This window comes from Paramisgurnus dabryanus, chromosome 1 (assembly GCF_030506205.2).
Source record: "Paramisgurnus dabryanus chromosome 1, PD_genome_1.1, whole genome shotgun sequence".
Taxonomy (NCBI): Eukaryota; Metazoa; Chordata; class Actinopteri; order Cypriniformes; family Cobitidae; genus Paramisgurnus; species Paramisgurnus dabryanus.
The window spans coordinates 4,449,935-4,472,720 of NC_133337.1; the positions used below are offsets into that span (position 1 = coordinate 4,449,935).

Genomic DNA, 22,786 nt, shown 5'->3' on the forward strand with positions numbered 1-22,786 from the left:
AGTTGACGCCGATGTTCTTTTAAATACTCCTTCTAGAATATTCATGCGATTGACGCCAGAAGTGGTCAACATGATGCCGAGACATTGTAGATGATAAATTGCGAAGGGATTTTTGATATCTCAAACGCTGTTCCCATGGCAACGCGTCAAACTTTACTTTCATTTTAAAGGCTTATTTAAGCCTTTAAGTTGACGCCGATGTTCTTTTAAATACTCCTTCTAGAATATTCATGAGATTGACACCAGAAGTGGTGTACATGATGCCGAGACATTGTAGATGATAAATTGCGAAGGGATTTTTGATATCTCGAACGCTGTTCCCATGACAACGCGTCAAATTTTACTTTCATTTTAAAGGCATATTTAAGCCTTTCAGTTGACGCCGATGTTCTTTTAAATACTCCTTCTAGAATAATCATGCAATTGACACCAAAAGTGGTCAACATGAAGCCGAGAGATTGTAAATGATAAATTGCGAAGGGATTTTTGATATCTCAAACGCTGTTCCGATGGCAACGCGTCAAACTTTACTTTCATTTTAAAGGCATATTTAAGCCTTTTAGTTGACGCCGATGTTCTTTTAAATACTCCTTCTAGAATATTCATGCGATTGACTCCAGAAGTGGTCAACATGATGCCGAGACATTGTAGATGATAAATTGCGAAGGGATTTTTGATATCTCGAAAGCTGTTCCCATGGCAACGCCCCAAACTTTACATTTATTTCAGGCATATTTAGGGCTCTTGGCCTGCTTAGATTAACCTAAAAGTCGGCACACACATCAGAGTTGTCGGCTGTTAAGTGTGCACAAACAGGTCACACATAGGCGTGTCTCTTAAGTGGCTCACTAGCGCCCCCGTTTGTCTAAAATGTGGGTTTCTTCTACCTACAGTCCCCAAATGGCTCAGTAACAACATTAAATAGCCCACTGATATTTACCCACTTGATGCCCTTGCCCACCGTGCATCGATTTCTCGGACGCACCGTGTAGCGGTAAAAAAACGTGCGAGGGCCCGCCATTGCTGCTTGCAGCTATATTTATTATTATTTTTTTTTTTTATTTTTTTTTTTTTTTAACAGTTTTGGGCACTTTGGGTGCCTTAACATACTCGAAAACTCTTGAAATTTTGCACAGACGTCAGAGTCGTCTGTCATTGCGAACGGGCAAAGGCTGGAACACGGGCGTGGCAAAGGGGCTCTCTAGCGCCCCCTGTAATGCAACAGAAAACATTGGTGCACAGATCGGACAAACATGTACCCACATGTACGGGAGTTGGTACGCATATAGAACTCATCGACCCAAACAACTTTCACCCTCTAACATTTAAGCTCCGCCCAACAGGAAGTCGGCTATTTTGGATTGTTTAAAAAATGCATGCGGTGAACTTTTAAATACTCCTCCTACGGGATTCATGCGAATGACACCAAATGTGGTGATCATGATGTCGAGACATTGTACTTGCTAAATTGCGAAGGGATTTTTGATATCTCGAACGGTTCTGCCATGGCGAGGCGACAAAGTTGTGGCGAAATCAGAGAAACAGGAAGTGTCTAATATCTAAGGTAAAAAATGTCTTATTGTGATGCCATGCGGGTAGTTTGTTCGTCTGAAGATTCCGATCACATCGATGTGCCTATTGTGACTCCCGGATATAGCGCCACCACCAGGCGCCAGGAAGTGTGTCAGTCACAAAGCTGGATTTTTTTTTGACAGTTCCATGCTATGTTCTTTTAAATACTCCTTCTAGAAAAATCATGCAATTGACACCAAAAGTGGTCAACATGATGCCGAGAGATTGTAGATGATAAATTGCGAAGGGATTTTTGATATCTCAAACGCTGTTTCCATGGCAATGCGTCAAACTTTACTTTCATTTTAAAGGCATATTTAAGCCTTTCAGTTGACGCTGATGTTCCTTTAAATACTCCTTCTAGGATATTCATGCGATTAACACCAAAAGTGGTCAACATGATGGCGAGACATTGTAGATGTTAAATTGCGAAGGGATTTTTGATATCTCAAACGCTGTTTCCATGGCAACGCGTCAAACTTTACTTTCATTTTAAAGGCATATTTAAGCCTTTCAGTTGACGCTGATGTTCCTTTAAATACTCCTAGGATATTCATGCGATTAACACCAAAAGTGGTCAACATGATGGCGAGACATTGTAGATGATAAATTGCGAAGGGATTTTTGATATCTCAAACGCTGTTCCCATGGCAATGTGTCAAACTTTACTTTCATTTTAAAGGCATATTTAAGCCGTACAGTTGCATGCAGTGAACTTTTAAATACTCCTTCTAGAATAATCATGCAATTGACACCAAAAGTGGTCAACATGAAGCCGAGAGATTGTAGATGATAAATTGCGAAGGGATTTTTGATATCTCGAACGCTGTTCCCATGGCAACACGTCAAACTTTACTTTCATTTTCAGGCATATTTAAGCTCTTGGCGTGCACTTTGGGTGCCTTAACATGCTCGAAAACAACGGAAATTTGGCACAGATGTCAAAGTCACGTGCCACTAGGCTCATGCAAAGGCTGCAATATGGGCGTGGCAAGGGAGCTCTGTAGCGCCCCCTGTAATGGAAAAAAATAACATTGATGCACAGATCGGGCAAAAATGTACGCACATGTACGGGAGTTGGTACGCATATAGATCTCATCGACCCGAACAACTTTCGCCCTCTAACATTTAAGCTCCGCCCAACAGGAAGTCTGCTATTTTGGATTGTTTAAAAAATGAATGCGTTGAAGTTTTAAATACTCCTCCTAGTGGATTTATGGGATTGACACGAAACGTGGTGAACATGATGTCGAGACATTTTTGATATCTCGAACGGTTCTGCCATGGCGAGGCGACAAATTTATGGCGAAATCAGAGAAACAGGAAGTGTCTAATATCTAAGGCAAAAAATATCTTATTGCGATGCCAAGCGGGGTGTTTGTTCGCCTGAAGATTCCGATCGCATCGATGTGCCTATTGTGAGTCAGACCTCAAAGTCGTCGGCCATTAGGACCGGGCAAACGCTGGATCACGGGCGTGGCAGTAGGGCTCTGTAGTGCCCCCTGTAATGCAAACAAAATATTGGTGCACAAATCGGGCAAACATGTACGCACATGTACGAGAGTTGGTACGTATATAGATCCTATCGACCCGAACAACATTCACAATCAAACCTATTAGCTCCGCCCAACAGGAAGTCGGCCATTTTGGATGGTTTCAAAAATGCATACGGTGAACTTTTGAATACTCCTTCTAGAGGATTCATGGGATTGACACCAAACGTGGTGATCATGATGACGAGACATTGTACTTGCTAAATTGCGATGGGATTTTTGATATCTCGAACGGTTCTGCCATGGCGAGGCGACGAATTTATGGTGAATTCAGAGAAACAGGAAGTGTCTAATATCTAAGGCAAAAAATATCTTATTGTGATGCCACACTGGGTGTTGGTTTCGTCTGAAGATTCTGATTGCATCGATGTGCCTATTGTGACTCCCGGATATAGCGCCACCACCAGGCGCCAGGAAGTGTGTCAGTCACAAAGCTGGATTTTTTTTGACAGTTCCATGCTATGTTCTTTTGAATACTCCTTCTAGAAAAATCATGCAATTGACACCAAAAGTGGTCAACATGATGCCGAGAGATTGTAGATGATAAATTGCGAAGGGATTTTTGATCTCAAACGCCGTTCCCATGGCAACGCGTCAAACTTTACTTTCATTTTAAAGGCATATTTAAGCCTTTCAGTTGACGCTGATGTTCCTTTAAATACTCCTTCTAGGATATTCATGCGATTGACACCAGAAGTGGTCAACATGATAGCGAGACATTGTAGATGATAAATTGCGAAGGGATTTTTGATATCTCAAACGCTGTTCCCATGGCAACGCTTCAAACTTTACTTTCATTTTAAAGGCATTTTTAAGCCTTTCAGTTGACGCCGATGTTCCTTTAAATACTCCTTCTAGGATATTCATGCGATTGACACCAGAAGTGGTCAACATGATAGCGAGACATTGTAGATGATAAATTGCGAAGGGATTTTTGATATCTCGAACGCTGTTCCCATGGCAACGTGTCAAACTTTACTTTCATTTTAAAGGCATATTTAAGCCTTACAGTTGCATGCAGTGAACTTTTATATACTCCTTCTAGAATAATCATGCAATTGACACCAAAAGTGGTCAACATGAAGCCGAGATATTGTAGATGATAAAATGTGAAGGGATTTTTGATATCTCGAACGCTGTTCCCATGGCAACACGTCAAACTTTACTTTCATTTTAAAGGCATATTTAAACCTTACAGCTGCATGCGGTAAACTTTTAAATACTCCTCCTGAGGAAATAATGTGATTGACTCCAGAAGTGGTCAACATAATGCTGAGACATTGTAGATGATAAATTGCGAAGAGATTTTTGATATCTCAAACGCTGTTCCCATGGCAACGCGTCACACTTTACTTTCATTTTAAAGGCATATTTAAGCGTTTCAGTTGACGCCGATGTTCTTTTAAATACTCATGCGATTGACTCCAGAAGTGGTCAACATGATGCTGAGGCATAGTAGATGATAAATTGCGAAGGAATTTTTGACATCTCGAACTCTGTTCCCATGGCAACGCGTCAAACTTTACTTTAATTTTAGGCATGTTTAAGGCTCTTGGCGTGCTTAGTTGAACTTTAAATGTGGCACACACATAAGAGTTGTTGGCTGTTAAGTGTGCACAAGCAGGTCAGACATAGGCGTGTCTCTTAAGTGGCTCACTAGTGCCCCCGTTTGTCTAAAATGTGGAGTTTCTTTTACCTACAGTCCCCAAATTGCTCAGTAACAACATTAAATAGCCCACTGATATTTACCCACTTGAGGCCCTTGCCCACCGTGCATCGTTTTCTCGGACGCACCGTGTAGCGGTAAAAAAACGTGCGAGGGCCCGCCATTGCTGCTTGCAGCTATATTTTTATTTATTTTATTTTTTTTTAACACTTTTGGACTTTTTGGGTGCCTTAAAGCTCCACTGTGTAAGATCTACTCCCATCTAGCGGTGAAAGTCTATATGACAAGCAACTGAATAATACTTTCTAGCCCCCCCCCATTCGGAACGCGTTTTAACTCGTACGGTGGCCCGGCCGTGTCATGCCAAGGTTAACATGGCTTCCAGTAGCTACAAAGCAAAAGCAATGAGAAAAAAATGAACAATTTGCAATGTCCTTTGCCTGTGATCCATCAAAGCACACCGATTTATGTTTAACATGAAAAAAGTCTGATTGTCATGATATGTCCGCTTAAAATCACATACAAAAAGCAACCATGACGGGTTTAAATGGACGCGAATTAATATTATGTCAAAGTACAATGCTTATGTTTTAAGTAAACGTTACATGTCCGTGTATATGTAAGAGCTTTCTCTCATATTGGTGAAAAAAGATCACGCAACTTTCACACGCTTGTAAAATGAAACGAAAGACGCGCAGATCAGACGCTTTTATCAGAGTATTATGTCAGACATTATGTCAGAGTACAATGCTTATGTTTTAAGTAAACGTTACATGTCCGTGTATATGTAAGAGCTTTCTCTCATATTGGTGAAAAAAGATCGCGCAACTTTCACACGCTTGTAAAATGAAACGAAAGACGCGCAGATCAGACGCTTTTATCAATGAAAGGCTAAAAATAGCGCTGTCACCATGTGTTTGTGCTAGAGGTCAGAAAAGATGAAAAACATTTATCTCAGTACCTCAGATTACATAAATGGGCGGAGAGACGGCGTGTGTCTGTTTGAACACATTAAACCACATGCATGTTTACACTAACAAGTGTTATGCATAATCATGCTAAAGTTAGCCAAGGAACTATAAAACTTCAAGTTTACAACATGGACTGTATAGATGTAAACGAATATGCTGAATTACCTGTGGAGAATATAGAAAGTGCAACTTCAGTGTCCCTTGAGCCCCCTCTTGGAAAACTAACTCCAATAGTGACTTTGGTCTTGATGTTTTTCCTGTCGCGTTGTCGTTTAAAATCCCCGTTTCGCTTCCTTGGCGATTTGTTTTAATCTCCTCGAGAATATGTCTTCAACAGGCTTTCAAATCAAAGCATTAGATCGCAGGTTCATCACGGTGTGCGGTTGTTGTAAAATCCGAAGGATTCAGCTACGCAGGTCACAGGCTGGATACGATACGTCATCAAGCCTGGTTTATTTAAATCAACTGAGCATTACATTCGCAAGTCATACGCATATTACATCAATTTACAATTAACTAAAAATAATTGTCAGCTTTATAATTGTTAACACTCTGGGGTCGGCTGCGGCGCGGGCGCCGCAAACTCTTTATTTTTCGATCACTCCCCAAAGAGACTTAGATAACTCTGCTGATTTTTGACATACAGATATGATTTATACATCATTTAAAACGTTAAATTGTCTAGTTTTTTTCTGTCCACTCCCAATAAAAACAGCATGTTGTGCTTTTCGCAAAATTAAGAAAATAAACATGATGCGCGTTTTGTTCTCTCTCCCTCAGTGAAGTCCTTTCAGAAACACGTCAGAAAAATTAACTCTAACTTAACGAATATTTGTCATATAAACAAAAGATAAATGTCTACATAATGCTTGGAATGTCTGCTTTTGGAAGATGTAAGTGAAATCGAAAACAAATATTGTAATTCGTTGTTAACTGTATTAGAAGAGAGAGATGTACCGTCTTTCTTCTGTTGCTTCATTATCTATAATGAGCCACGCCCCGCTCCATTGAAGAAAAGAGCAGAGATCATCCATATTCATTAGTCAACCCCACAGTCAATGGACATTCCGTCTCTGCATATTGACAGTCAATGGACATTCCACACCATTCACTGCTGTGTTAAGTTTTAATCCGAGTGCTGGAAACATGACATCTACTTGTTTACTCTGTAACTAAAGTTATCTCCAGACGCGAGTGTGACTCGATCGACGTCCAAACGCACACACAAACACACAATGCCTCATATTTGAAGCGCTTTGTGGTATCATTATAAAAGATGCGATTGCACACATCACATACTTGTTTACTCGCGCCTAAATCTCCAGACAGACGCGAGTGTGTGTGCTTCGTCAGTGTGACGGGATCGATGTCCGACATATAAATCCTTATTACTTGCGGATGTGTGTCAGTATCTCCAGACGCGAGTGTTTTCTTTGTCTTCCGTCAAACAGCTGAGGCGACGGGAACGCACATAAACAAACACGCGAGTCAGGAAACTCGACGCGCTTTTTGGTATTCTTATAAAATACGCGATTGCAAACAGTACAATCCGTATTTAGTTGCGTCTAAGCGCATATCTCCGCACAGCAAGTTTATTAAACACAGGATCACTCGCATGTGCACACATTCACTGCTTTCATGATCAACACGTGAGGTAATGGCGGCGGCTGTAAACAAACATTGATAAGTTTATCACGCGTGTCCCTGGTTGTGTTTCTACTATAATGATTACAAAAACACAAATAGGAGTCCAGACAACGATAGGCAGTTGTTCTTTTGAGCTTTTTACTGCACAAAAGTAAACCTCTCGCTGGCCAACCAAACACAAACCCTGAGTTCACTTTATGATGGCCAAACAGTACCTTTACCATGATTAGGCTACTATGGTTTTTAAAAGGTAACTTATAATTGTGATATTAATAGAAAATATTTCAATATATATATATATATATAAAGAGAGTGTGTGTGTGTGTGTGTGTGTGTGTGTGTGTGTGTGTGTGTGTGTGTGTGTGTGTGTGTGTGTGTGTGTGTGTGTGTGTGTTACATTGTATTGAAAAGTAAACCTTATCATGGTTTTACTGAGGGTTACATTCCTGTTGAACATCCCCACAAGGCTCATTAGTGGCTCATTATTCAACTCTTTTGTCTCTCAGCTGTCAATCACTGATTATTCAGGAGCTTTCCCGCCTCCATGCATACAGCCTTTTCCAAGCAAAAGTGTCTTAGAAATTGTAAATCAATGCATTGCTTTATGTGATTGAGTAGGCCATATGATTTTCACATCATTTTGAAGAATAAACTCTAGACTACTAGATCCTGTTTGGAAAGTCTTGGGAAAACATGTTTAGAATAGTTTTGTGGAGTTATATCAGTGACTTAAAAATTTTGCTTTTTCAAAAACCACGCATAAACATTTTTCTCTCAAAAATACAAACATGTACATACATGTTGATTATATGATATTGTAGCCCAGTTTGTGATGAACACAGTGTTATGAGACTTTAGCCATTAATATGTTTTCAAGCAACTGAAAAAAGCACAAATGTCAGTGCATGTCAAAACTTCCCCAGGGCCCTAAAAACCCCTTAGACCCCAGAGGGTTAATATTCTGAAATAAGACTGTCTTGATGACGTATACCGCCTACACATGCAACCTCTGGAGGCTTCAGCTATCGGCCAGCATGAGTGTAGAGTGAAAGCGCGAAAGGCGGAGCTTGAATTTCAGGAATGTCCCTCGTCGGCGAATGTATTTCAAAGATGGAGGCACAACATGGATTCAGCCAGAGAGCGCTTCGACGGTATGCATTTTAAATAGCAGATTCTACACTTACGAGAATACTTTCATTAGTGGGTGGGAAGTAATTACACATGAATGAGCACATACTTTTGAAAGAAAACATGGGTTTTTGTTAAGAATTAACTCAATAAAGTACACAGTAGAGCTTTAACATACTCAAAAACTCTTGAAATTTGGCACAGACGTGAGAGTCGTCCGTCATCGCAGAAATCCAAAGGCTGGAACATGGGCGTGGCACGGGGGCTCTGTAGCGCCCCCTGTAATGCAAAAAAAAAACATTGATGCACAGATTGGGCAAAAATGTACGCACATGTACGAGAATTGGTACGCTTATAGATCTCATCGACCCGAACAACTTTCGCCCTCTAACATTTAAGCTCCGCCCAACAGGAAGTCGGCTACTTTGGATTGTTTAAAAAATGCATGCGTTGAACTTTTAAATACTCCTTCTAGGGGATTCATGCGACTGACACCAAACGTGGTGATCATGATGCTGAGACATTGTACTTGCTAAATTGCGAAGGAATTTTTGATATCTCGAACGGTTCTGCCATGGCGAGGCGACAAATTTATGGCGACATCAGAGAAACAGGAAGTGTCTAATATCAAAGGCAAAAAATGTCTTATTGTGATGACACGCGGTGTTTTTGTTCGTCTGAAGATTCCGATCGCATCGATGTGCCTATTGTGACTACGGGGTATAGCGCCACCACCAGGCACCCGGAAGTGTGTCAGTCACAAAGGTGGATTTTTTTTGACAGTTCAATGCGATGTTCTTTTAAATACTCCTCCTGGAATGTTTATGCGATTGACACCAAAAGTGGTCAACATGATGCCAAGACATTGTAGATGATAAATTGCGAAGGGATTTTTGATATCTCGAACGCTGTTCCCATGGCAACCTGTCAAACTTTACTTTCATTTTTAAAGTGCCCATCTTATGACTGCTTTTCCACAAGTTATATAGGTGTATGAGTTCCATAAAGCATGTTTCAAAAGTTGTTTGCTCGAAATAGCTTGTAGGAAAAGATTGTTACCCATCTCTAGTAGCCTCTTTTTCAGGGCAGTTCAGATTGTGCCGTTTTGAGCTAGTCTTACATATTTATGAGCTGCTGCTCCTTTGATCACGCCCCACTACTAACGTCATGTGCCCGTGCGCATGCTCAGTGGTATCGTGAGCAGTACAGACCATACTGTGTTATTATTTTATATATTATTATTATTAACGGTTTATGTTGCCAACAGACAAATCATGCAGAAAAGTTTCACTAATAAGTACAATACAGGAGAAGAAACTCATGACACACAATGATTCCAGAGTAAATTGTGATGCTACGTTAGCAGTCACAACAATAAACTCGTTTTCCCAGGACAATGCTAACATATTCCCATTATAAAACATTTTCAAACGCATTATTTTTGCAAATTACAGAAATTAAGACCCGGCGGGGGATGTATACTGCTTGTGGAACGCGTGCTAATTGCTAGAAGCTAGCGGGAGGTCCGGACCGTTCGGGGGTTAGCCTCGTCAGAAAAGCCGGGGCGGTAAGGCCCGGTCTCGGTTTGTCAAACTCATCATGACACACAAAGATTCCAGCGTAAATTGTGATGTAGCAGTCTGAACAATACACTCGTTTTCCCTTGACAATACTAACATATTCCCGTTATAAACATTTTCAAACGCATTATTTTCGCAAATTACAGAAATTAAGACCCGGCGGGGGATGTATACTGCTTGTGGACCGCGTGCTAATTGCTAGAAGCTAGCGGGAGGTCCGGACCGTGTAACTTATATATCTATGCGGACCGTAAAGTTATTAGAGGCTCGCCTCGTCAGAAAAGCCGGGGCGTACGGTCTCGGTTAGTTTGGCAAAAAGCTTTTAGCTCTAGCATCATAAATGTAGTATTTTGTGACAGAAGATGACAACATGCAAAATACAACGTGACTTCTTACCTTTTGAAACAACGCGATCGCGAATCGAATCCAGTCTGTTTCAGATGTGTGAATGATCCATGAAAGTCCAATAAAATACATCCAATTACCATTTTTGTCCACAAATGCTTATAATCCGTGAAATATAGATACATAGTCTGTTGTTTACATAAGATTTCGCATGAAGGTCTTATCGCCTACAATCTGAGGACTGTTTGCGTCGTAACACACTGTATATAAGATTACTCCGGGTTCCAATAACCACGAGTTAAAACTTTGTTTTTAAAAGTAGGTGGGAGTATAATCCATAATATCCAAATAGCGCTGTTATTTCCGTGAGAGATGATAACAGCACAGAGGGTCTCATTCAAGTGACTGCTCTATGTTCTCTAGCTACCTGGTGGGTGGAGACCTGCGAGTGGGGTGGTGGGCGGGAAAATTCAAACTGAATGTGACGAAACTTTTTGTTACGTCACAACGGAGCTGAGTTTTAACTGGCGCAATCTGAGACTCAAGGCAGAGGACATTCAGAAACCTGTATCTCACTCAAAACAGCATGGATGGATTTTTTTCCAAGTTTGTATGCGTGTGGGAGCATCAGAGACACAAAATAACACCCCAAAACCCAGAAAAAGTGAGTTTTTCATAATACGGGCACTTTAAGGCATATTTAAACCTTACAGCTGCATGCGGTAAACTTTTAAATACTCCTCCTGAGGAAATAATGTGATTGACTCCAGAAGTGGTCAACATAATGCTGAGACATTGTAGATGATAAATTGCGAAGGGATTTTTGATATCTCAAACGCTGTTCCCATGGCAACGCGTTAGATTTTACTTTCATTTTAAAGGCATGTTTAAGCCTTTCAGTTGACGCCGATGTTCTTTTAAATACTCCTTCTAGAATATTCATGCGATTGACTCCAGAAGTGGTCAACATGATGCTGAGACATTGTAGATGATAAATTGCGAAGGGATTTTTGATATCTCGAACGCTGTTCCCATGGCAACGCGTCAAACTTTACTTTCATTTTAAAGGCATATTTAAGCCTTTCAGTTGACGCCGATGTTCTTTTAAATACTTCTTCTAGAATATTCATGCGATTGACTCCAGAAGTGGTCAACATGATGCCGAGACATTGTAGATGATAAATTGCGAAGGGATTTTTGATATCTCGAACACTGTTCCCATTGCAACGCGTCAAACTTTACTTTCATTTTAAAGGCATATTTAAGCCTTTCAGTTGACGCCGATGTTCTTTTAAATACTCCTTCTAGAATATTCATGCGATTGACTCCAGAAGTGGTCAACATGATGCTGAGACATTGTAGATGATAAATTGCGAAGGGATTTTTGATATCTCGAACGCTGTTCCCATGGCAACGCGTCAAACTTTACTTTCATTTTAAAGGCATAATTAAGCCTTTCAGTTGACGCCGATGTTCTTTTAAATACTCCTTCTAGAATATTCATGCGATTGACTCCAGAAGTGGTCAACATGATGAGACATTGTAGATGATAAATTGCGAAGGGATTTTTGATATCTCGAACGCTGTTCCCATGGCAACGCGTCAAACTTTACTTTCATATTAAAGGCATATTTAAGCCTTTCAGTTGACGCCGATGTTCTTTTAAATACTCCTTCTAGAATATTCATGTGATTGACTCCAGAAGTGGTCAACATGATGCCGAGACATTGTAGATGATAAATTGCGAAGGGATTTTTGATATCTCGAACGCTGTTCCCATGGCAACGCCGCAAACTTTACTTTTATTTCAGACATTTTTAAGGCTATTGACGTGATTAGATTAACCTTAAAGTTGGCACACACATCAGAGTTGTCGGCTGTTAAGTGTGCACAAAAAGGTCAGACATAGGCGTGTCTCTTAAGTGGCTCACTAGTGCCCCTGTTGGTCTAAAATGTGGCGTTTTTTTTACCTACAGTCCCCAAATGGCTCAGTAACAACATTAAATAGCCCACTGATATTTACCCACTTGATGCCCTTGCCCACCGTGCATCGTTTTCTCGGAGGCACCGTGTAGCGGTAAAAAAACGTGCGAGGGCCCGCTATTGCTGCTTGCAGCTATATTTCTTTATTAATATTTATGTATATATATATTCTACATTTAACTTAAAATATTAAATTTTGTAAAAGAAAACAGCCTTTATTAATTAATTATTAGTAGCATATTGTAGTGTCTCGGGAGATCGTGCTCATTAGTTAAATAGCTATGTGGCTATACTGCACTGAAGCGGCAGTTTAAAATATAAACCCAGAATTCAGCAAACAAGAACAAGAAAACGGAAACAACAATCAGATTTACATAATGTTACACAGACCATGTTTAAATTTCGATGTTTTTGGCCAGAAATACCAACTTGTTCACTTTGTTTGGTATTAATAAGCTGCGCATTGGAGTGCTTCTGGCTGCTCACCGCGGTGCTGAAGACCAGCTCGGATGGAGTACTGGTGGCACAGCACAGATATTTACGTGCAACCTATTGGAAAGCGCCCAACCCTAATATATATATACAATGGTTTAATGTAACAGGGTATTTTAATTTTTCGTTAGTATATAATTATTATTCGTTATTTTACTTTATTTTACTTGCACTTAAGAAGAGTTCTGCACTTTATATTTTAATATATATCTTTATATAAATACTATTTTGTACTTAAAGCTATAATTTCGTTATTTTAATGACTTATCTGCACTTTCCAGGTTGCACGTAAGGGGGAAAGCTTTCTTCCACCTGAGAAGAGTTGTGCACTTTTAAACACTTTTTCAAACAAATATCTCTTTATATAAATACTTTATTCTTCTATTTAAAAGCTATAATTTCGTTATTTTACTAACCCAACTAATGACTCATTCGTGCTTTCCAATAGGTTGCACGTAATATCAGTGCTGTGCCACCAGTACTCCGTCAGAGCGCGTCTTGGTCTTCAGCACCGCGGCGAGCAGCCAGAAGCACTCCAATGCGCAGCTTATTAATACCAAGTGAACAAGTTGGTATTTCTGGCCTGAAACTTCGAAGTTTAAACATGGTCTGTGTAACGTTATGTAGGCTAAATCCCGCGTCTCGGTCTGATTGTTGTTTCCGTTTTCTTGTTCTTGTAGTCGCTGAATTCTGGATTTATATTTTAAACTGCAGCTTCAGTGCAGTATAGCCACAGAGCTATTTAACTAAGCACGATCTCCCAAGACACAACAATATGCTACTAATACTTCATTAATAAGGGCTGTTTTCTTGTACAAAATAAAATATTTTAAGTTAAATGTACAGTGTTAAAACTTGTTAAAAAGACAAGATTCTAACAATGATTAGATTAAATGCCTGACAGGGTGTGTGTGTTTGTGTGTGTTTCCAAAATATTTTCAAAATAAAGCCAAGACAAAGCTGTGCAGTTTGTTTCTGTGAAGTTTATGAACAAAGTGATCGGAACACAATTGGCTGTGATTCTATGGGCACCAGGTGAAATCTTGCCTAGGGCAGCAAATTGGCCAGGGCCGGCCCTGGGAAAATATCTCTTATCTAAACACCTACTGAAATTGACTGTAAGTAGACTCTGGGTAGCCGACTGGGGGTAGCCTACTGGAACCATTTACTCTTCTGATTCTGTCAAAAATTCTGATATTTTGAGGATAAAAACGTGTGTTGCTCGGAGACGCAGCGGATCTGTAGTTTATTCTGTTTTCTTGGACGGAGCAAAATCAGAGTGTAGCCTATCTATAAACGTTACTCAGTAACTTTATTGAACTGTTGTATTAAATGTCACATTTGTGATTGTGCAGATGTTCGGGAAAATAGCACTTTTGCTGGTGTGATAATTTGCATATCATAGACTCTTGTTATAAATAAATAAAACCGGAACTCATTAGGTCTAAATGTTTTTTTTTTCATTTTGATTTTTTTTTTCATTCCTATAACAGAGAGTATGGAGAATCATCCCTCAAATGATCACTTAAGTATCTAATTAACTCTAACACTGCTTTGGTGGTACTTTCAACACCCTGCTGGTGGTACCATATAAACACCGAGCTGGTGTTAATTTAACACAGGGGATTTGGCTGTGTGTGCCTATTCGCAATTTCAATTTGCTCAATTTGAAGGGAAGCGCAGCTTGTGAGCCTCCCTTAAAATTAAAAAAAATATATATTTGCTGAAATATATTTTGAAATATGTTTACAAAAATATATTTTTCACAATTAAATACATTTTAAAACATTACAAATATATTTAGCCCTTCATATATTTGAATTCAAGGAAATATATTCACGTCGCATTGGAAGAAAAACTTAGGTTACGAACCTATAAACATAACAGTTTTAAAACGGTTAAAATTAAATAGTTTCATCTAAAAAAAATTAACTTCTTTAGTATATATTTAAAATATACTTTTGTCAAGAGAAATTAATTTTTTGGTCTCATATGGGTTTTATGAAATAATAAAAACACTGTTTAAACACTGGCATTGTCAAAGTTGATATTGGTTTCACATATGGCCAGACAGGTGTCATTACATTCATAACATTTTTAATGTGAAACAAACTCAGAGGGAGATTAAATGTTTTTGATCAGCGAATGGTGGGGATCGTTTCGGGTCATGTTTGTCTTTATCTCAGGCGGCAAGTGCATCAATTATACCATTGAACGCGACTTAATGCATTAAGACTGCAATATAACATACCTTATAGAGAATGTAGGCAAGTAGACGAGCCCAGCATATAAAAGTTTCGCGTAATAAAACATAAAGGCAATGATGTATTACACGGCGGCGGCGCAGCCATAAGGCATTAAGATATATATATATAAAAAAGTTCAGTACAAACGGAAAGTTCAGTAAAAAAAACGTAAAAAAGCATATTTACCAGTAAGCAGATGAAACCAGAATATAAAAACAAATGAGTTTAAATACTTGTTAGTGTTTTTCTTATATAAACCCGCATTGTAAACTTCTCTTTATATAAGGCTACATTCTAAATGGGCTACGTTATTTAATGTCCTGGTACATCACATTATTTTTCGTCATCTTACAGGTTATAAAGTCTATTGTAGTATAGGCACTCGGGTTTTTTTCTGTCATTTGGCCTACTAAAATTAAAACTATAATTTTTTTTACAGTTTTGTCTATGATTAGATGATAAAGACTAATAAGCTTCTTATCATATCTCAAATAGCCTACATGAAACATTTACAAAAACATTTAGACCTAGTGAGTTCCAGTTTTATATATTTATAACAAGAGCCTATGATATGCAAATTATCACACCAGCAAAAATGCACATTTTATACAACAGTTCAATAAAGTTACTGAGTAACGTTTATAGGCTACATTCTGATTTTGCTTCGTCCAAGAAAACAGAATAAACTGCAGATCCGCTGCGTCTCCGAGCAAATATCTGAATTTTTGATAGAATCAGAAGAGTAAATGGTAGGCTACCCACAGTCGGCTTCACAGAGTCTACAGTACTTACAGTCAATTTCAGTAGGTGTTTAGATAAGAGAGATTTTCCGCCACCTACTGGCGGTGTTTGTTTCATAGTTAAAAAGTATACTTTTTCCCAATCATTTTATATTTCTACATTAAAATTTTTACATTAAAAACATTAATCTCTTAACATAATTTATGCAATCATAATTTGCTGTGTAAATCCGCATGCCATATCTAAACAGCCTGTGTCAATCCAAAAATTGATTTTATTGATACTGACTTCCTTTTATTTGGTTATAATAGCCATACACCATGTCTTTGCATTCTGATTGAATTTGTTCAACCAAATTTAAGAATCTGAAATAAGAGGACAGATAGCTATGACAATTAAAAATATATAGTTTTTGTCTTGACTTTATAAGAGTTTTGATCTTCTCTTAACCGAGTGAGCACATTCTGAATTATATTGTATTATAATGACGATGTATTAGCCTACCACTAAACTTTGACTAAAGGCATGTTGCATATTACTTGTTCTAGTAACCATATTTAAATACAAAAATTTTTGTGTTATTTGTGCTACTCCATCATGATGTTTGTAGCATAAGTATGGTCCAAGCATAAACTTAAGCCCCCAGCCTCCATAGTCCTGCCCCCTAAATCCTGTATGTGCATACAGTCCATAAATAACAAAGAGACATCATAAAAACTATATTATTCATAAGAATTAAGTAAATAAAAAAATCTAAAACAAAGAATTAATGTATAGTTTAAATTTGTATGATAACAACTATGCGTGAACATGTTTACATTTAGGCTATTTTAATTTTTTTTTTTTCAATCAGTGAAGCCAAATAATTGGGTGACAAATAGCATATATAGCAGTGTTGTAATGTAACGAAGTAAAAATACTTCGTTACTGTACTTATGTAGAAATTTCACGTATCTGTACTTTACTTCGCTATTTAAATTTATGTCAACTTTCACTTTTACTCCACTACATTTTCTAGATAAAATGTATACTTTTACTCCGATTTATTTCCACAAAGCATATTCGTTACTCGTTACAAAATAAAATCAGAAGAAATGTGTGCGACCTCAATAAGGGAGGTTTTGGCGAATCAGTGCTTCTAGATTGCATTATGCACGCTCCACACACTCTATTTCACGCACACTCTATTTTAGCGTAGTGTTACCAAAGGATGAGGAAGCACAACTGTAACTGCAATGAAAGCGCCTGAGGACCTCCCGTTATCGTAATCGACCACCCCGACAATGAACAGGGTGAGAAAGCTAACGTTATACACCCGTGGCCGTATTTGTAAGAAATGTTTTTGTACATTGGAATTAAAGATTCCCGATTACCGAATAAAGTGCCTCTTATGCCTACCGAAAATCACTTACATTTTGTCATTTAAAAACTCCCCGTCCAACCTGGATTTATTTAATTCACAGAGAACTCTCAACTGAAACACGCTTAACTGGTAACATTATAGCATAACTGCCGGCCGAATATTCCCTCCGGTAGGCTAATGTTAGATTGAGAAATATTTGTTAAAAACTGCTATGTTAATCAGTGGCTGGTTAGAAAGAAAGTGTTAAGGACTGTATTCACGTCTTCAAAAGCATCATACGTTTTGTCAAACTTGAGATTTCCTTTTTTTGTTAATTAACTCAAAACTCAGTGGTAATAGGATAATGTTGTGCTACTGTTATACATTGTGAATGTACGCTTGCATTGTTGATCAAAGTCACAGTGCTTTCATTGCCACACAACGAGTTGGCATTTTTTTCTTAGTAGAGCAGCTAACTTAAAGGGATACTCCACTTTTTTCAAAAATATGCTCATGTTTTGAAAGAAATAAGTTATTATTTATTTTTCATTTTTACCTGAAGTTCATACAAAAGTGAAATTTCTGCTTTTTTATTTGATGTCAGCTTCAAAAATATGTTGTTTGCTCTTTGAACTTAAGAGAATTGTGCCTGAAAAGTCCTGGAAAAAACAGATTTTTATTTGATGATTGAGTTTTAGAAGATAATGGGAACCCTGAACCCTGGGGAGGCAGCCTTTTTGGGCTTTACCTAGCTTCCTCTTCTATACGTTGCTTTAGTAATACGTGCAATTATAATATTGAGTCATAGCCGCAGCCAATTTAACTGCTCATGCTATCATGTATTTTGTTGTGCTATCTGTCGTTTTCTGTGCTTTTCACTGCTTCTATTTATGTAAAGCTGCTTTGAAACAATTGACTTTTGTGAAAAGCGCTATATAAATAAAATTGAATTGAATTGAATTGAATATGCTTTACTATAAGAAAGCCACAATAAAGTTCACAATCAAAGTTCTAACCGCTTGCTTTAAAAAAAAAAACTTTTTACTTTTACTTCAAATACTTAAGTACATTAAATATCAGAAAATTACTTTTGATACTTAAGTACAGTATATATCAGATTCTTTAAGACTTTTACTTGAGTAATATTTTAAAAGACAACTTTCACTTCTACCAAAGTCTTTTTCTAGTACAATACTTGTACTTTTACTCAAGTATTGCTTTCTAGTACTTTATACAACACTGATATATAGGCAATAATTTTACAGGCTAAATACATTGTTGTAGCAGTGCAACCGCAGCAGTGCTGAATATGAGGAGGAGCACAGACCACCTGAGCTGTCGCAGTTTGAAGTGGAAGAGGTAGCGTCCAATGTCGACAACATGATTAATCAGTACTTTACTGTATCCAGTTTACATTTGAGGTGTTCCATTCACATGCTTCAGCTGGCCATCAAAGACGCCATTAACGAGCATGACAGCATTAATAGGCTCCTCGTGAAAGTCGGAAACATAGTGAGAAGTGTGAGGAAAAGCACCCTGAACACTAAACAGACAGATGCTTTTAGGGGTGTCACGATTCTCCAAATCCTCGATTGGATTACATTTTCGATTCTAAGGTCACGATTCGATCCGATTCTCGATTTTTACTTTTTTTTTTTTTTGAAGACAAAAATGATATGCCATTATTTATTATTATTATAGTTTAACATAACATGCACATTGCACAACTCGCATGGGGGTTTGTGGGCTTCACTTAACGCGAGAGCTTGTAGAAAGAGGACTCCTTCATGCACGCACATGGATTTAATGCACATGAACTTAATGCGCGTGTCTTGGACTCATAGCATCTGAAATAAATCCAGCATCATAAGCAGCTGCGCTTCTCTCTGTCTCACGTGCACGCGCTCTCGCATCTGTCCAAAGTCTAAACAAACTACAGTAGTAATCCTTATGTATTTGTTCAGTTTTATGTGTTTCATGCGAGCTGAGGCAAACTATCCATTTTGTTTAAATATAACCCGCTGCATATTTGCGCCTCCCTCACTCTCGCGCACGTGCAGTCAGATCACTAGTAATCCTGTTTATGATATGCATTTCAAGGAGTTGTAGCATACCTCGTGTTTAAAATATGATCGCGTTCCGCTGGACAGATGTTTTTAAAGGCATCTCTGAGAGTTTTTTTCCCCTCGCTTGGCAAGCCGACCGGACGTGACATGGGGGCGTGGCAGCATCGACGATCCCATTTTTTAATTCGAAGTTCGAAGCTGTGACATAATTTCGATCGATTTCGATTTAAAATCGAAATCGTGACATCCTTAGATGCTTTAGGTGTCCGCCCCACAACTGCATGCATCACTAGATGGATCAGTTAAAAATGATTGATTCTATTCTTTGACTGTTCCAAAAAGACCCATTATGGCAAACAAAACTAAAGACCACAGCCGCTCACATCAATCTCAATAAAGTACGGCAGCTGACGCACCTTGTACGTGTGCTTACACCACTGGCAGATCTCACGGACAATTTAAAAGGGAGTTGGGTAACCTGAGGATGATTCTCCCTGCTGTCAGTGAAATAAAATCCCTACTCACTAATGATGCGGCCCTGCCCATGATGATTGTTGCTTTTGCTGAAACATTGGCCAACAACATCGTTATGAAAGATATTATTCTGATAAGCATATACTTTTAACATCGGTATTGGATCCACGTTTCAAAACTGAATGGATAATTTGTGACGAGTCTGTGTGCAACAGGCTTGGGGAGATCAGCGACCTAGAGGTCTACACGGAAGACCCGAGACCCGAAGACCCGGGACCCGACCCGGGACCCGTACGGGTTCGGGTCTATATTTTAAATGATCAGCCGGGTACGGGTCGGGTCTCAATCTATTACTTCGGGTCCCGGGTCTGTTTAACATTGTGGGTAATACCCGAGGTCAATCGGACTCGGAGAACACACACTCACATTTAAATAAAATATTTCAAAATCAGCAACAAAAACTTAGATGAACTGTCGCATACATTTTTTTTTATGACGCTAAAATTGCGTTAAAAAGTTTATATTTGGTTGCTCCAACCAGGCAGCTAACGCGCATGTGCTCTTATAATGTGTCTCTGGCTACCAGTCAGGAGCTTCTGCAGTGAGACGCAATGACTTCACCTTTGACAATTGGCTCTTTTATTTAGAAGGCGGGACCTATTCCGCCGTACCGCGCATTTTGCACTGACTTCTCTTATTTTTATAATAATATTATAAATTGACCGTCTTGCTGTTATATCTAAAGTTTTCGCAACTCAAAGAGCACAGAGATGATAGCAAAGAAGCTAACGAAAGCAGCCATGGCACTGAACGAGCAATCGTTATTATAATCCAAATGGGCAAACATTATTAAGCAAGTTGACCCGATGTGAAACTGCGTTATTAATCACCATGACTGTAAAGTGGACTTTAAAATCTGGAATAAACATTAAACATTTCAATCGTCAAGAGAGGAATAACATGGATGGAACTTTCTTGGATATAAGGATTGTGCATCACACAGACAGGTACAAGGAGGGAGAAGGCTAACTTCTATAGGTAAGACAAAAAGTTTAATTTTCGCTACTTGTTTATTGACTTATTAATAACATTTAGCTAAGAATATTTGCCGGTTGGGTCTGTGTCTTCCCGGACGGGTTCGGGTCCAGATTTTAAATAATAGACGGGTCTTCGTCGGATCCGGGTCCAGCTTTTAAATAATAGACGGGTCCGGGTCGGGTCCGGGTCCAGCTTTCAAAACAACAGACGGGTCCGGGTCGGTTCAGTGTAGCACATTTGCGGGTCTGATCGGGTTCGGGTAGGAATTTTTGGAACCGTGTAGACCTCTACAGCGACCTCCTTGTGGAGGAAACTGAGCGATTAAACCCTCCCCATGGGACACCGGACACCTCACCTGACTCACCTGAGTCTGAACCAAAAAGGGCTCGACTGTTTGGTTCATACTTCAACGAGCAGTTGCGCACACCTGGAGACGCCAAATGTGAGGTTGAAAAGTTCCTTTCATCCCGAGGCAGAACCCGGACGCAGCTGCCATACAGTTTTGGAACGAAAATTCTAAGTCATATCCCCGTCTGGCCAAAGTAGCTCGCTCCATCTTCAGCATCCCTAGTGGCTCTGCAAGTGCTGAGAGGGTGTTCTCTGCTGCCAGCCTGTTCTCCAGAAATCATTGCACTAGTCTGAAGCCTCAAACATTGTCAAGACTTGTTTTCTTGAAGGTGAACTCAAAAGTACTGTAGATAAGGAACGTATGCCTATTTTTTCATTATAGGTTAACGTAAGGGACGACAATCATTTCATTAATATTTATCATTATTAATCATAGGCTATTTAATTAGGCATTAACCTTTGTTAATATAACGTTTAAATTGTGTAAAAGGCATTTTTTTCTATAGGTATATGGTTGGCTAGTTTGCATCGATAATTTGTTAATGTTTAGCTTTTTAGTTAGTTTGTTTGAAGCCTCAGACTGACATCACTCCAGCTTTTAATTTGTGTTCAAAACTTGGATGTGCGCACGGTTGTGTTTGTTTGAAATAAATATATGTTCTATTCTGAGTCTGACTGATGTTACTAAGAAAATCATTCACTGCTTCTGACTAACTTAAATAATTAAAAATATTTACTTATATAGATTACTTTTATTTAATTTACTTAGGCTAAATAAAAATCCTGTGTGTTGAGCTATTTGAAGTAACTTTAAGGATTATCATGGAGTTTAAATTTACGAAACAACTTTAATTAAATTTACTGCAGTTTATATTAGATCTTTTGCTTCAGACAGTAAATCAGATGTGAGAAATAGAAAAGTAAATGTGAGGTAATGTGAAGTAATCAGCGATCATGAGATTCATTCATGCTTTTATAAACATGCTACACATCATTTTCTTTCATTGACTTTGTATATGGACTCCCTAAAATAGCCTTGGTCACCCCATGTATATGTAATTCTTCAGTTGAAAACGGCAGGTGTTAGGCATGCAGATGAATTTGAATTTGAGTGAGCTTAGAGCGATTTCACCGGAGCGGAATGAAATTGTAGGTGAGCGGGGAGCAAAATTGAGCGAAACGGTCTGGTGCAACTTTGAGCGGTGAAGCGGAGTTGCGAACATCCACGTGAGTGGGGAATGGAAATTCTCACCGCTCAGCTCCGCTCACATGCTCTGGTCAGTTGACCAATCAGAGCAGAGTAGGCTACTGAAAGTTGGGGTTTAGGCAGAGTTGTTTAACGGCTTCACATAAATCGTTTGGGGATCTCTGAGAAAGTGGGTCATTTTAAATGTATTTTTTGAGAAAATTGCAGTGTTTTTTGACCTTGCATGCATTTAAACCTGTTGTCCGGGACTTATAAACAGTGATAGGATGCTTAAAATTGGGATCTTACTGGCTCTTTAAAATAGCAATTAATGGTATTAACAGCCAGGGTTAACAGGGTCTCGCATACATTGACACTTCTATTTCTGTGGATGTATGTTTAAACTGA

The 22,786-nt window shown here is 38.8% G+C and overlaps 1 protein-coding gene across 3 annotated transcripts in view; it reads right to left on the reverse strand.

The window, feature by feature from the left end:
- fbxo18 (F-box DNA helicase 1) overlaps positions 1 to 22,786 on the reverse strand; it is a 254,384-nt gene that overhangs the window by 142,554 nt on the left and 89,044 nt on the right. The window lies entirely within an intron of this gene.